This window comes from Ipomoea nil, unplaced genomic scaffold (assembly GCF_001879475.1).
Source record: "Ipomoea nil cultivar Tokyo-kokei standard unplaced genomic scaffold, Asagao_1.1 scaffold0728, whole genome shotgun sequence".
NCBI lineage: Eukaryota > Viridiplantae > Streptophyta > Magnoliopsida > Solanales > Convolvulaceae > Ipomoea > Ipomoea nil.
In genome coordinates this window covers 404,280-421,804 of record NW_017617156.1, presented here as the reverse complement: position 1 = coordinate 421,804, position 17,525 = coordinate 404,280, and the positions used below count along the sequence as shown (strand labels likewise).

Here is a 17,525-nt window from a genome sequence, read left to right as displayed (position 1 = left end):
GAGTGAGATGGCAGAAAGCAAGCACGCATTCAAGCCATCTTTGCCAAATGTATCCATTGATGATACTGCAGAATTCACGCTCCCAGATTGTCATATCATTCATGAGATGCCGTTTGGGTCCATTCCTAACAGCAGCAGCTTGAGTCCATCACACAATTCTGGAAGCAACACCAATGTAGCCAGCAGCCCTCATGGCAGCCCCCCCATACATCTGCAATGAACCTCTACTACATGAAGCCAATGATGAAGCTAGTGAGGTAGCAGAACCAATATCTTCTCTTGATCCAGTAGATCAGCCAAGGAGATCCAGTAGATCACGAAATTTTCTAACAAAATTGCATGACTACTATTGTGATGCTACAGTGGCTACCAAGACATCACCCCACTCCATGTCCAAGGTGATATCCTATGCTAATCTTTCATCTTCACACAAGATATTCTCCATGGCAGTCTCTTCTATGAAAGAGCCAAGAACTTATGGCCAAGCAGTCATTCATGACTGCTGGAAAAAGGCCATGAATGAGGAAATTATAGCCCTCCAAAACAACAACACATGGGAGCTGACAGAATTGCCTCAAGGAAAGACACCGATTGGATGTAAATGGATTTTCAAGACTAAACTTCATGCAGATGGCACAATAGAGAGGCACAAAGCCAGATTAGTAGTGAAAGGCTACACCCAACATTTTGGTGTGGATTACATCGAGACGTTTTCACCAGTGGCTAGGTTGACCACCATACGCACATTCATAGCAGTGGCAGTCTCTAAGGCTTGGAATATACATCAAATGGACGTTAACAACGCGTTCCTACATGGTGATCTTAATGAAGAGGTATACATGGTTCTACCACCTGGATTTCAAAGCGAAAAACCAAATCAAGTTTGCAGTTAGACAACACAAAATGAAATCAAGAAGGGCTCAATTGTCTTTATCCATCTCATTCTGTTATAACGGCCTTTGGCGCCTGTTTTAGAAGCTGTATGTAACACCCCAGATTTTCAAGACATTTAAAACTTATAGAATAAAGGTGAAATCTCATTAAATCCCAAAACATAATACAAGAGTATGGGGTGCTATGCCACACCTGAGCTAGAGAACGCAGGTGCACAGGCTAACTACTAATATCCTCAATAATGTAAACGCATAAGCATGACACGCAGGCCAAAAAGGGAACTATCTACTTCTACGTTCCAAGTTCTAGCGCGCTCCAGTGACTTATTCTTCTATGCCTGAAAGCCAAATATATCTGTTCAGCGAGAGATGCTGGTAACCCACTCCAACGCGTTGAAATACAATACATATAGAGATATATATGGATATATGAAAACCATTATGAGCATGAAGATATATCCTACGAACTCTAGCTTTAAAACCGGGAATGACTCGACAGATAAGGCTAGACACAAGCAACAGTTATAACGAGCATATGCAGTTCACAAAAGATAAGGCGGACAAGGCAAGCATAAACGATAATCATAACCCAACATGAACAATCCCCAATATAAGTCCCATAGTCACATCCCCCAAGACACTCATAATCACAACTCATCCATATCACAACACATAACACACTTTGTTGGCGCCACAGGACCAATCGCATGCCCATACATGAGGGTCAGCGCATATAGCTCTGACACGGCCCCGCAGCACCCTGCCCCGTATCGCAACACGGAGGGGTCGATCGCAACCGACCGATGAACCGCAGCTCATCATAGTGTTTGATCGCAACCAAACAGTGGACCGCAGCCCAAGAGAATGTCATCTGACCGCAGCCAGGAAAAAGGACGAACCGCAGCTCGTATAGAAACGTTTGATCGCAACCAAACGGTGGACCGCAGCCCAAGAGTATCAATCTGACCGCAGCCAGCTTTTGAACCGTAGCTCAGGATCACCAATCCGATCGCAACCGAATTGGGGTAGCACACACATAACACGTAGCAAGCACATGCAACCCACATTACACATTAGGAAGGGGGAGAAAGCGCATAACAAAACCTATGCGTGATCCATCACATACTAAGAACAGTCCTAAGGGGTTCATACTTCTTCCACCTAGGTCAACGGGGTACCAATTCAACCAGCATGCAATATAATAGACTCATAAACCTACGAACGGTACCCAAAACATCAAACTAGACATAGGCACGATAAACGGGGTCCGTTGGGACACCACGGGGAACGGGGAACGTCAAACGGGGAAGCCGGGGTCCCGGGTGGGACGACTTTCCAGCGGGTAGCCGGTGGGTGGTGGGCCACCCGCCGGCTGCCCGCCGGGTTCTACTGTTCATATATTTGGGCCCATGGGCTACGGTGGCCTTTTTCCCTAATTAATCATTATAATTTATTCTTTCTCCTGGGCTATTAATTAATTAATTAATCAATTGGTTTTAGGATTCGTAACACGGGGTGTTACACTCTCCCCCCCTTAACAGGAAGCTTCGTCCCCGAAGCTTGGCCCCGGGTGAGAAAAAAGAAAGTTTTCTCTTAGTTACCTGGAGTGAACAGCTCGGGATACTGTTCCTTCATCGTGTCTTTAAGTTCCCATGTTGCTTCCTCGGTCCCGTGGTTGGTCCAGAGGACCTTCACCATTTCTATGACTCGGTTCCGGGTATTTCTTGTTTTGGTGTCCAGGATTCTTACGGGTTTCTCTTCGTACACTAGTGACTCGTCGAGGTCTACGGTCTCGTGTTGGAGTATGTGGCTTGGATCGTGTATGTATTTCTTTAGCTGAGATACGTGGAACACGTTGTGGACTCGTTCTAGCTCGACGGGTAAGGCGTGGCGGTAGGCCAATTCTCCGATTCTCTCCACGATTTCGTAAGGGCTGATGAATCGGGGGTTGAGTTTCCCTTTTCTTCCAAACCTCATTACTCCTCGTGTGGGCGAGATCCTTAGCCAGACCTTGTCTCCGAGGTTGAATTCGGTTTGCTTCCTCTTTAGGTCGGCGTAAGACTTCTGGCGATCTTGGGCGGCCTTCATCCTTTCCTGGATGTGTTTGACCTTAGCTATGGTGTCTCGTAGGTATTGGGGGCCCAGTGTTACCGGATTGACCATATCTTCCCAACATAATGGGGTTCTACATCTCTGACCATACAGTGCTTCGTAGGGTGCCATTCGAATGCTCGCGTGGTAGCTGTTGTTGTATGAGAACTCGATGAGGTCTAGGTGTTCTTCCCACGTCCCTCGGAAGTCTAGTGTGCAGGCTCTCAGCATGTCCTCGAGGGTTTGGATGGTTCTCTCGGTTTGGCCGTCTGTGGTGGGGTGAAAAGCTGTGCTTAGGTTTAGGTGCGTTCCCAATGCTGATTGTAGTGATTTCCAGAATTGTGAGAGGAATCTGGAATCTCTATCGGACACAATGTTTCGGGGGACTCCGTGGTATTTCACCACTCGGTTTATGTAGGCTTGGGCTAGTTGCGTCATTGTCCAGGTTTCCTTCATGGCAATGAATCGTGCCGTTTTGGTCAGCCGATCCACTATGACCCAGATTTTGTCCTTGCCGGTTCTTGTCGGGGGTAGCCCTCCGACGAAGTCCATGGATATGGAATCCCATTTTCCTTGGGGTATTTCGAGGGGTTGTACGAGTCCCTTGGGCCTGCATCGTTCGGCCTTTACTCTTTGGCAATTCGGGCACCTGGCCACGAAATCTGCGATTTCCTTCTTCATGTTTGGCCACCAAAACGTCCTCCTTACGTCTTGGTATAGCTTGTCACCTCCCGGGTGGACTGAGTACGGGGAGTTGTGTCCTTCCTCCAAGATCCGTTGTTTCAAGTGGGGGTGTGTTGAGGGTACACACCACCTTCCCTTGTAACGGAGGCGACCGTCCGGGTGTGCTTCGAAGGGGCCTTCCTTCCCTTGGGTTAGGTCGTGGCGAATCTTATCTAGTTCCGGGTCCTGATGTTGCCCTGCTTTGATCTCCTCGAAGAGGGCGGGTATGGCTTGCGTGTTGAGTAGGTAGGGATTAGGGCGGGTTTGTCCCTGCTCTATTATTTCTAAGTGTAGTTTTTGGAAGTCCTTGTATAGTTGGTCCGGTAGGACCCACGTGGTGTTGAGGGAATGGGTCGTCTTTCGGCTTAGAGCGTCTGCAACGACGTTGGCTTTTCCCTCGTGGTATTGGATGTCTAGGTCGTAGTCTTTTATGAGTTCTAGCCACCTTCGTTGTCTCATGTTTAGGTCCTTTTGGGCGAAGATATACTTTAAGCTCTTATGGTCGGTGTAGATTTTGCATTGCACACCATACAGGTAGTGTCTCCAGATCTTTAGTGCGAAAACGATAGCGGCTAGTTCGAGGTCATGGGTGGGGTAGTTTTCTTTGTGGGTCTTGAGTTTCCTGGATGCGTATGCTATTACCTTCCCTTTTTGCATCAGCACGCATCCCAACCCTTTCTTGGATGCATCGCTGTAGACCTCGAATTCTTCCGTCCCGGAGGGGATAGTTAGCACGGGCGCCGTGGTTAGCTTGTCCTTTAATTCTTGGAAGGCCGAGATGCAGTTGTTGTCCCATCGGAAGGGGGTTTCCTTTTTCATGAGCTTAATGAGGGGTTGGGCTATCTTGGTGAAGTCGGGTACAAACCTCCTGTAGTAACCAGCCAGGCCTAGGAAGCTTCGGACCTCCGAGAGTGAGCTTGGCGTGGTCCATTCTTTAACGGCACGAATCTTAGCGGGGTCCACCCTGATCCCCTCTTTGGTTATTACGTGACCCAAGAAGGCTACGCTGTCTTGCCAGAATTCGCACTTAGAGAATTTAGCGTAGAGTTGGTTTTCTCGGAGGGTTTGTAGTGATGTGCGAAGGTGCCTCCCATGCTCTTCTTTATCTCGGGAGTAGACTAGGATGTCGTCAATGAACACAATGACGAAGTCATCCAGGTAAGGTCGGAATACTCGATTCATGAGGTCCATGAATATGGCGGGTGCGTTAGTGAGGCCGAAGGGCATCACGGTAAACTCGTAGTGGCCGTAACGTGTTCGGAAGGCCGTTTTCTGGATGTCCGGTTTGGCCACTTGGATTTGATGATATCCGGATCTTAGGTCGATCTTCGAGAATACTCCTGCCCCCTTAAGTTGGTCGAACAAGTCATCTATCCGGGGAAGGGGGTACCTATTCTTTACTGTAACCTGGTTGAGTTCCCTGTAGTCGATGCACAGGCCCATGCTCCCATCCTTTTTCTTAACGAACAATACCGGTGCCCCCCATGGGGAGGTGCTGGGCCGGATATAACCCTTATCTAGTAGTTCCTGGAGTTGCGCTTTCAGTTCTTTCATTTCCTTTGGTGCCAGTCGGTAGGGTGGTTTAGAGATCGGGGCGGCGCCCGGTGTGAGGTCTATGGTGAACTCGACCTCTCTGGCCGGGGGTGCCCCGGGAATTTCGTCCGGAAAAACGTCGGTGAACTCGTTTACCACTGGGATGTCTTGTGGTTCGAGTATTTTGGCGTTGAGGTCTTCGACTGAGCATAAGAAGGCCTCGTTTCCTTGGCCCAGATACTTCTTAATTTTCATCATGTTTACAAGCTTGATCCCCGGATTCTGGCGGATACTGCGGTATGACACCCTCTTACCGTCTGGTCCTCGTAGGACCACTTTTTGCTCTACGCACAAGATTTGCGCTTGGAATTTCCCTAGCCAGTCCATGCCCAAGATCACTTGCATCCCATCCAGTTGGAACTGGATTAGATTGCTGGGAAATTCCACCCCTTGGATGGTGATTATCACATGTTCGTGCATGCGATCACATTTTATGATCTCGCCTGAGGCCACCTTGACTTGGAGCCGGACCTTGGTGTTGGTGTTAAGGTCGAGCTGGGTGGCGAATTCGGTTGCTATAAATGAGTTGGTAGCCCCCGAGTCAAATAGTATGTGGCTGGGGTGGCGTTTACTAGGAAGGTTCCGAAGACTATGTTGCTATCTCCGACCCTGGCCTTGCTTAGGGTGAGGACCCTTCCCCGGGCAGTCGGCGTGATGGCCCGGCTCAGTGGGGTGGTTTTGGGGTTTTTAGACTCTTTGGCGAGAATTGGGCGACTTCTTTCGGGCTTCCTTTTATACCCCAGTCGTGTCCCTTGGGGCGGGTTCGTTACCTGTTGTAGTTGACACGCCTTGGCGTAGGCTTCTTTGAGGGTCTTTGGTTCTTGGGCGGCCAAGGCCCTCTGGTGTTCGGGGTTAAGGCCTGCTAGGAATTTCCTGACCTTGATTCCTTCGGTGGATACTAGCTCGGGGGTGAGGCGAGCCAGTTGGCAGAATCGTTGGTAGTATTCTGAGACTGGGGCCGCCCCTTGCCTTAGATGGAGGAATTCCTCGCGTGTGACGGCTTTCAGATGATCGGGGTAGAACCGTTCTCGTAACCGTGTTTTCAGGCCTTCCCAGTCGAATCCGGGGTCGTGTTCGTACGTAGGTCCCTCACGGGCCCACCAGCTGTCGGCCTTGTGTCTGAAGTAGAAGGAGGCTATCCCGACTTGGCGGTGTTCGGGGCATTGGGTTGCCCTGAATACCCTGTCGAAGGTCTCGATCCATTCCTCGAGGGTCGTGGGGTCTTCGTCTCCCGAGAAGGTGGGCGGTTGGTGTGCCGAGACTTGGTGGTGGATTTCCAAGTTCTCGTTCGTTGGTAGGGGTTGAGGAATGACAGTGCTTAGTGCCTGGGCAATTTGGGTCAGGCGTTGTAGATTCTGAGTCAGGAGTTCCTGGGTAGGGTGTCTCGGTGTTCCTGTCGGTTTCTTCTTGGGTGCCATCCTGGTGGTTAAAGGTTGATATTATTTTGTGCTTTCACCTTGATGTAATAAGCGGAGAAGAGTTCTTAATATTAGAGGGGGTGAAGTGAGGGGAGGTGATGTGTAGGTTTCTCAGTCTTACCGCGCGTCCTAAGATTCCTGAGTCCTATGTTCCTAAATACCTAGAGTTCAAGCTTAATGTCCTAAAGTCCGGTCTTAAGAGTTTTATCCTAGGGTCAAACCTGGCTCTGATACCAACTGTAACACCCCAGATTTTCAAGACATTTAAAACTTATAGAATAAAGGTGAAATCTCATTCAATCCCAAAACATAATACAAGAGTATGGGGTGCTATGCCACACCTGAGCTAGAGAACTCAGGTGCACAGGCTAACTACTAATATCCTCAATAATGTAAACGCATAAGCATGGCACGCAGGCCAAAAAGGGAACTATCTACTTCTACGTTCCAAGTTCTAGCGCGCTCCAGTGACTTATTCTTCTGTGCCTGAAAGCCAAATATATCTGTTCAGCGAGAGATGCTGGTAACCCACTCCAACGCGTTGAAATACAATACATATAGAGATATATATGGATATACGAAAACCATTATGAGCATGAAGATATATCCTACGAACTCTAGCTTTAAAACCGGGAATGACTCGACAGATAAGGCTAGACACAAGCAACAGTTATAACGAGCATATGCAGTTCACAAAAGATAAGGCAGACAAGGCAAGCATAAACGATAATCATAACCCAACATGAACAATCCCCAATATAAGTCCCATAGTCACATCCCCCAAGACACTCATAATCACAACTCATCCATATCACAACACATAACACACTTTGTTGGCGCCACAGGACCAATCGCATGCCCATACATGAGGGTCAGCGCATATAGCTCTGACACGGCCCCGCAGCACCCTGCCCCGTATCGCAACATGGAGGGGTCGATCGCAACCGACCGATGAACCGCAGCTCATCATAGTGTTTGATCGCAACCAAACAGTGGACCGCAGCCCAAGAGAATGTCATCTGACCGCAGCCAGGAAAAAGGACGAACCGCAGCTCGTATAGAAACGTTTGATCGCAACCAAACGGTGGACCGCAGCCCAAGAGTATCAATCTGACCGCAGCCAGCTTCTGAACCGCAGCTCAGGATCACCAATCCGATCGCAACCGAATTGGGGTAGCACACACATAACACGTAGCAAGCACATGCAACCCACATTACACATTAGGAAGGGGGAGAAAGCGCATAACAAAACCTATGCGTGATCCATCACATACTAAGAACAGTCCTAAGGGGTTCATACTTCTTCCACCTAGGTCAATGGGGTACCAATTCAACCAGCATGCAATATAATAGACTCATAAACCTACGAACGGTACCCGAAACATCAAACTAGACATAGGCACGATAAACGGGGTCCGTTGGGACACCACGGGGAACGGGGAACGTCAAACGGGGAAGCCGGGGTCCCGGGTGGGACGACTTTCCAGCGGGTAGCCGGTGGGTGGTGGGCCACCCGCCGGCTGCCCGCCGGGTTCTACTGTTCCGGGCAGCGGGTCGCGGGCGGGCAGCTGCCCGCCCGCCGGCCACCCGCTGCCAGGCGGTGGTTTACGGCTATGGGTAGGTGGCGGGTCCCCTACCCCCCACCTACCCCCCACTGACTCTTTTCACACACTTTACGCCCCGGGAACCGTTATGGAACCCGAAACCATGCTTAGACACTTTACAACACAATTTACGACAACCCGTAGACAATTAACGAATCAAATACGAGGAACGAACGGCACATAACCTATCATGCTTTTCTAAGTATAATCAACACCCAAACATGCGATTTCCCCACCCGATAATCCAAGAATAAGATCATACGATACAACCTAGGGTTCTAATCACTTTTATATCAACAAGAATACGGTTCGTCTTCTAATTGCAAGATTCGGTAAGAATAAAACATAATCATCAAGATCATCACCCAATTATCAAGAACAACACATAATCATCAGGAACTCCATATAATCATCAAGAATATCATAATTATCAAGAATCTCTCAATATCAAGATTATCAAGATCCCCCATGGGATCATCACATCAATCATCAACAATAATTATCACAAGTCATTAATACACAATAATATGGGGAAACCCTAAGGGGGAAATCATAGCTATAAAAATAGGTTTTGTTGAGACATGGGTTACCTCTTAGCCTTAATTAATTCCTTGGCTATGAAGGATCTTTCTTTAAGCTTTCTTGCTTTCTTGATTTCTTCTAAGGGAATTCTTGGAGCTCTCCTGGGGTGGTGGGGCGTCTAGGCGTGTGGGGGTTCTAGGTGCTCCCTAAGTTCTCTATTTATAGATCCAAGGGTTTATTTAGAGTTTAATCCTATTGGGGTTAGGGGTTGGGTTTATATATTTGGGCCCATGGGCTACGGTGGCCTTTTTCCCTAATTAATCATTATAATTTATTCTTTCTCCTGGGCTATTAATTAATTAATTAATCAATTGGTTTTAGGATTCGTAACACGGGGTGTTACACTGTATATTAGCTCTCGTAAACTGCCTAGAGCAGCAGTTAGATCATTCATCATCATTTGTAATCAACCTTTCCCTCTCAATGCAAAGTTACTGTTTCATCGCATAGCTCAACTTCCATCAAAGTAAATTGCAAAAAGTGTACACGCTATATTTCTCATTCATTCTCTCTAGGTATAAGGATACTTTATAAAATGTGGCCAAAATTGTTACTAAAATATTTTAAACTAAAGATCAAGCAGGAATGCAAAAGCTCATCAACTAGAAATATTTTCCCGTCCTAGCATCCAAATTAAAATCAAATCCTCCAAAAGATAGTTGTAATCAAACAACTTTGCTGTATATATATATATATATATATATATATATATATATATATATATATATATATATATATATATATATATAAACTACACACAGTCAGAAAACACAACATAATCCTAACAAATAAAAAGAAGCACAAGAACAAGCCAGTAACCGACCAAATTACACAGAACTTCAAAAGTAAACATATGGCACTCTTGTAGTCCATAAAACCATAAACCTCTTATTGCATTAAACTCAAAAAATTACATTCCATCATTAATCATCAACAAGAATGAGAGAAGGGATATCTAGATCATATTTGAAAGTGAGAATGAGAATGTTCAAATAGCAAATACAACTGCACAATGGATAGTTCAATTCTATTGTACTCCCTAATCTTTATTTGTTCAATTCTACTCATTCTATTCTATTCTATCATATTCTACTCTAGTTAAAATTCTGAACTAACTTCAACAAGAAATCACTGAATTTTTATAGGTAAAAAAGATTACCTCAGTACGTAGATCCCTTCACAGATTCAGACCTTCAATAACAAACTTAAGATCATAGTACCTGCAGAATTAGTATTCCCACCAGAAAAAGTCAAGTATATTAATTATTACAGGAAATATTGGTTAGTCCAATAAACATTTTTAACTACTTCCTCTAGCAATGGAGATTCCTTAAGCTTGTTCCAACTCAAGATATACAAAATTGAATCTTGTTTCACTGAATAACTCACTCCAAGTTAACATATATTCTACTCTTGTTAAACTTCTGAACTAACTTCAAGAAGAAATCACTGAATTTTTATAGGTAAAAAAGATGACCTCAATACGTAGATCCCTTCACAGCTTCAGACCTTCAGTACCAAACTTAAGTAGTACCTGCAGAATTAGTATTCCCACCAGAAAAAGTCAAGTATATTAATGATTATAGAAAATATAGGGAAGTCCAATAAACATTTTTACAAACTTTTTAAAGCGGAAAAGCGCACTAAATCAACAAGGTCGGGCTTTGCTTTAAAGCGAAAGCGCAAAGTGAAGCGTTGCTTTTTCACAAAAAGTGACGCTTTTAATATATATAAATTATACATATATATATAGTCAAAAACTTCAAATAATTATGCAAAATAACATTCAAAATAACTCCTAAAGTGATAAAGTGACAACATCATAATAATACAAACATCATAAAGTCACAACATCATAACAACACAACATAAAGTCACAAGTCACAACACAATCATTCATAGACTCGTAGTCATTCAATCCTCCAAATCAAACTCATCTTCATCTTCACACAATTCCAAATTGTCAAATTCCATAACTCCATCATCCTCACATGCTTCTTCCTCATCTTCATCATCTTCATCTTCATCTTCATTCACCTTTTCCTTTCCCTTAGACCTTGAAGTTGAACTCCCAACCTTTTCTTTTCCTTTTGAAGCACGCCTAAGAGAATAAGGAGTTTCATTTGCACCCGAAAATTTAGCAATGTCACCCAAGTCAAGCTATCCCCATCACCAAACACCAACTCCCCATTTGCATCCTCCGGGATACCAACCGACCATTCATTGACAAAATCAATTTGATCCAAACTAATTGGACCAATGGTATCCCACATTTCCCATCGTCGCCTCAATGCCCTATTATACTTAATGAAAACCAAATCATTAAGGCGCATGTGTTCAAGGTGACTCCTCCTTTTCGAATGCAACTGGAATATTTAAAATGAATTAGTGCTTGAATATGTTATAATTGTTAAGAGAAAATTTCAATTTTGGTCCACTGACTATTGCACTTGTGTTAATTGCAACACTTGACTTTCAAAAATGTTAATTTAGTACCTTGACTATGCAATTTCTATCAATTTTGGTCACGCCGGCCAAATTGCCTGCCAAATCTCACCGGAAAAAATTAATTGGTCAACTAATGGGTGTATTTTAGTCATTTTACTTATTTTTTCTTTCTTCCCCATGAGCTTCTCCATTTTCAGTGAGCTTCTCCATTTCCAGTGAGTAGCAATATGAACATCTATCAGGACCACTTTTAACTAATGCTCATTTATCAAAGTTATTCCAGGTCAAATAAATCTCCCACCTCAAAGAAATAAAAAAAGAATACGTTTCTGGCTGGGAATGATTCCCGAATAAATTGGAAACCAAGGTTCTCAATCCTCTTCAATTCCCCGGCAGTACCGGACTCGTCCATCTTGTTCAGGCATTCGAAGTGAGTCAAGTAGTCATTGCAAATCCAATCAAATTCATTGATGAACACGTGTGGAATCCATTTAGACATAAAGAAGCAATATATCGTCCATACTGACAATTTTGTTGTCCAGACTAGACGATTGAGCAATAATTCCAGATTTGAGGCAGTTCTTAACCATCTTTGCGGCTCTACAGTCAAGCAGGGTCTTAATTGGAAAAGAAGCTCACCGGAAATAGAGAAGCTCATGGGGGAAGAAAGAAAAAATAAATAAAATGACTAAAATACCCCCATTAGTTGATCAATTAAATTTTTTCGGTGAGATTTGGCCGGCAATTTGGCCGGCGTGACCAAAATTGATAGAAATTGCATAGTCAAGGTACTAAATTAACATTTTTGAAAGTCAAGTGTTACAATTAACACAAGTGCAATAGTCAGTGGACCAAAATTGAAATTTTCTCTAATTGTTTTTTACTTATTTACTTCTAAATTGACTAACTTACATGCTCAAAGACACTTCAGTTCCGTTCACATCCGGACGCACTAGTCGTAAGACTAAGAAGCTTAATTGCAAATTCTTTCAAATGTGTAGCTGAACCCCCAAAATTTGATTATAAATAAAAATTGTAAGTTAAATCGTCTAAGAAGTAAGAACCTGGAGCTTTAGAACCGCGTTGCTTCTTGGCAACTGGCAAGCCAAACAAACCATCCTCGGTTTCCCACATTGTTATTTCCTCGGTAATTTTGTCATGCAGATCTTGATCTCGAACCAACCTCTCCAAACAAGAATAAAAGCTAGCAACATCTTCTGGCGAATTAATTATTGGAGAAATCTGTGGCTCACCCCTATACCGGAAGTAATCTGGATTCAAGTAATACGCAGCTGCATGCAATGGTTGACGAAACCGGGAAGTCCACCTTTTGTCTAGGATCTCAAATACCTTCTTGTACTTGTTTGTGTTGTTATCGAAAGCCGTTTCAATTGCTTTCTTTGTGATCTCCATCGTAGGATAAATATAGCCCATTGGTGGCTTAACATCCCCATTAACTAACCGAAGGGTGCTAATCAATGGGCCGCCTATTTTAAGTGTTTCTAGAACTGTATTCCAAAAGCTTGGCATTTGCACAATTCTAGAACACTCTTTTCCTGCCTCTTCTTTGAAGTAAGAGCTAGTAAGGAATTCTTTTGAGTTGAACAATTTCCTGAAATTGTTCTTCTGCTCGTGAAGCCTCTTTAATGTCAAGAATGTGGTAGAAAACCGAGTCTTAGCAAACTTGACCAAGTCACGCTTCCCGGTATACTTCCTCAACCAATTCAAAAGCTTTGTCTTTGAATGGATATACACCGATAACTTCAAATCCCGCTTGTACGTCATTGCAAAATGGCGAATCTCAAAGATGTCTTTAAACATCAAATTGATGCAATGGGCAGCGCATGATGTCCAGTACAAAGTCGGGTACAACTCCATTAAATCCTTGCCTAAATTATGTAAACAATTAATAGGTAAAGAAATTTAAAAGTTAAATTCTTAATATAAAAAACAAATATTTTAAACATACCAGCTCTCACATTCTCTGAAGCATTGTCAGATATGACTTATACAACTTTATCCATCCCCACTTGATTCACAAAAGTACCAAAGAGGGTCAAGCATTTTGTTAGCATCCACCATGTCTTTGCTAACATCTACCAACTTGAGAAAATACGATCCAAGTGAACAATTAACTAGGATATTTATAAATGCACGACCTCTCCTATCTGTCCACTTGTCCATCATCAAAGAACAACCATATGCATTGCATGTCTCCTCATGTGGCTTGAACAACTCCTTAACATGCTAAACTTCCTTCTTAAGATATGACACTCTAACTTCATGATAGGAAGGTGGCTTCATTCCCGGTCCATGTTGTGCAACGCACTCAATAAAGTCTTGTAAGATTTTAGTGTATTGAACACAATTAAATGGTAGTCCGGCCTCATACATCCACCGTGAAAATTGCACCATAGCCCTCTCCCTCAACTCCTTCTTACATGCATCCAATGTTACTTGCTCACCGCATTTTTGCCCTTTTCAAACTTTGGTGCTCCTTTTTATTAAAATACAAATCCATAGGACCTTTAACTGATTTGTTAGAAGATGCCAAACTAGATCCCATCACCGGATTTCCCACCACCTACGGGAAATCCATATCATCATCACCTTCGTCATCAAAGTTTGAAGGAACACCCATTGAAGCCGTTGAACTCACCTCCTCCTTTCTTTGCTTCTTATTTAGCATAATCTCTCTCATTGCATCCCTAACAACTTGAGGACATTTTCTACATGCTTGCACATTTCTATTTCCTCCCACGAGATGCAATTTATGCCTATAAATACCACCGGTCGTTACTTTTTCACAATACTTGCAATGCACTTGTGTAGTGCCTTTATCCAAAACCGGTGTGCCATCATCCCATCCCGGATCTTGCTTTTTTGCATTAGACATTCTTATAAATGATAATAGTCACCTACAAAACTACAAAGTATTCAAGAATTAACATTCAAGAATAAAATACTCAACTAACTAACTGTAAATTGTAATTTTCAAAATTCATTAACTTTTATTAACTCTTAATCTTATTAGTTATTATAATTAATTATCATTTATTCATTTAATAAAAACTAATTATTAAATGAACTAAGATAAAAGTCTAAAACACAATAAAAGTCCTAATAGGCTACTGCCTACTGCCTACTGCCTAACTGCCACTGCCTAAGTCAATACATATAAATATATAACATATGTATAATACTATGTTTGGAATATATTGTAATAGATTTTGATATGCCAAGTTGTATTTTAGAATCCCCAATTTTATTTGTTAAGTCTAGGCGTGTCATAGACCATGAAAGGAAAATTAACAAATATGAAGAAAGGGAAAAATACGAAGAAGAAGATGTATACATATGATATGTATACTAAAATAAGCCCACATGCCCAACTCAAAGAAGAAGTCATACTGATGAAATCTCATACGAAGAAACGAGAAGCAAACGCAATTTCATGAAGTTGTCTTGAAGATCAAACATCTATGGAAAGAAAGAAGTACATAAAAAAGAATGCTATAATGATTAATAATTCGTATAGGTGAGATGGATGAAAGCTTGATGTATAAATTGCAAGGTTTTAGGTTCGAAACTCATTCCCTACAATTTTATAAGGCAAATTTAAAGAAGCCTGGTTTCGAAACTAAAGAAGAGATGAAGTTAGAGCAGAGGTTTCAAAAGGAGGTTAGAGATGCGGTTGCAGGAAACTAAGTTGGAGCAGAGGTTTCAAAAGTAGTTTCGAAATCATGAGATGAAAAGTTTCAATAGAGGGAGATGAAACTAAGTTGGAGCAGAGGTTTCAAAAGCAGTTTCGAAATCATGAGATGAAACTAAAGAAGAGATGAGATGAAGAAAAAGTAGTTTCGAAATCATGAGATGAAAAGTTTCAATAGAGGGAGATGAAACTAAGTTGGAGCAGAGGTTTCAAAAGCAGTTTCGAAATCATGAGATGAAACTAAAGAAGAGATGAGATGAAGAAACTAAAGAAGAGATGAGATGAAGTTTCAATAGAGGTTTCAAAACTAAAGAAGAGATGAGATGAAGTTTCAATAAAGAAGAGATGAGATGAAGTTTCAATAGAGGGAGATGAAGTTTCGAAACTAAAGAAGAGATGAGATGAAGTTTCAATAGAGGTTTCAAAACTAAAGAAGAGATGAGATGAAGTTTCAATAGAGGGAGATGAAGTTTCAATAGAGGTTTCGAAACTAAAGAAGAGATGAGATGAAACTAAAGAAGAGATGAGATGAAGTTTCAATAGAGGTTTCGAAACTAAAGAAGAGATGAAGTTAAAGCAGAGGTTTCAAAAGGAGGTTAGAGATGTGGTTGGAGATGAAGTTTCAAAAGAAGTTTCGAAACTAAGTTGGAGCAGAGGTTTCAAAAGCAGTTTCGAAATCAATTAAATAATAGAGATTGGAGAAGGAGTTTCGAAATCAATTTAATAATAGAACTTGGAGACAAGGTTAGAGATGCGGTTGGAGATGAAGTTTCAAAAGAGGTTTCGAAACTAAGTTGGAGCAGAGGTTTCAAAAGCAGTTTCGAAATCAATTAAATAATAGAGATTAGAGATGAAGTTAGAGATGAAGTTAGAGATGCGGTTTGCAAGTCAAAGTTAGAGATGCGGTTTGCAAGTCAAAGTCTTCATAAGTCAAGTTAGAGATGCGGTTTTCAAGTCAAAGTCTTCATAAGTCAAGTCAAGATGAAGTTAGAGATGCAGTATGGGATGAAGTTAGAGATGCAATTTGCAAGTCAAAGTCAAAGAGATGAAGTTAGAGATGCAGTATGTGATGAAGTTAGAGATGCAATTTGCAAGTCAAAGTCAAAGAGATGAAGTTTCATCAAGCTATATATAGTAAGAGCTGAAGTTAGAGATGAAGTTTCAAAAGCTATATATAGTAAGAGCTGAAGTTGGATATGAAGTTTCAATCAAGGATTGAATTCTCACCATCAAAATGAGACCCAGATCAAGAGATCTCATTGGTCGAACATAAACAACTTCATCAGTAGCCATACAGAGAGATTAAAATACACAGAAGATAGAAGTCCAAGAAGGCATGATCTACACCAGAATTATTTTAAGGAGCACCTTCACGTGAAGACACGATCTGCATCAAAATTATTTTAAGAGTCTCTTCACATGGATCAAGAGCTGAGCAACGGCCGAAATATCTCAAATGTCAGAGATATTATTTTCTGAGAAAGCTACAGATCCTCTGCAAAGGCTACAAGAATTCAAATCTAAGATTTGAAATTCAAATTTGAGATTGTCTTCTTCCAACGGACAACTTCTCAAAACCAGCTATAAAAAGATGAAGAATGAAGCAGATCAAAGCACTTCCAACACAAGAAACGAACAGTACATACGAACAAGTGCTATACTCATAGAGAAAATATTCAGGTGAGAAAAACACTCAGAGCTCAAGAGAACAAGAGTGTTCAAATTCTTCATCATTGAGAGACTTGCTGCATACTGAAGATCCATTCAAGAAGTCTCAAAGTTGGAAGCCAGTGAAACTTATTTTTCTACAAACAAGTGAAACAGCAGTGTTGGAGAACACTGGACGTGATTAGTGCGGCCTTTGTGATCAAAGCACTAGATCATGGGATACGTCGAAGACGGGGGGAAAGTAGCACGGAGTTGTGAAATCCTGGATTGTCACACGAAGCTGTGAGATCCGAAACAGCAGTGTCGGAGGCACTGGGTGTGATTGGTGTGGGCTTGGTGATTAAAGCACCAGATCACGGGATACGTCGACCAGATCGTGGAAGACGGGGGGGGGGGGGGGGGAGTAGCACGGAGCTGTGAAATCCTGGAAAGTAACACGGAGCTGTGAAATCCGAAGCAGCAGTGTTGGAGGCACTGTGCGTGATTAGTGTGGGCATAGTGATCAAAGCACTAGATCACGGAAATTCATTGTATCTAGGAACCAAGAAGTGGTGGATATAGTGAATTGCTCTTGGACGATAGGAGCAAGTGAAGTAGGGGGATTACATCACCTCCGAACCACTATAAATTTCCTTGTGTCATTTACTGCTTTATTTACTTTCTGCTTATCACGTTGATATACTTGACACAATCACACAACTCGTATTTATTTATTCCGCTGCGTACAAGACTCTAACAATCTAGTTAAGAGTCTTGATCTCTCTATCGCCTCAACAATTGTTGTATTCACAAA

At 42.5% G+C, this 17,525-nt stretch overlaps 1 long non-coding RNA gene across 1 annotated transcript; it reads right to left on the bottom strand.

Moving 5' to 3' along the window:
• Positions 1–26: 26 nt before the first annotated feature.
• LOC109176686 lies at positions 27–14,074 on the bottom strand. Its single transcript, XR_002053427.1, has 3 exons — positions 13,988–14,074; positions 12,245–12,246; positions 27–38 (listed from the first exon to the last, which is right to left on the bottom strand). It is a non-coding gene; the product is annotated as an uncharacterized LOC109176686 (long non-coding RNA).
• Between the last annotated feature and the right edge of the window lie 3,451 nt (positions 14,075–17,525).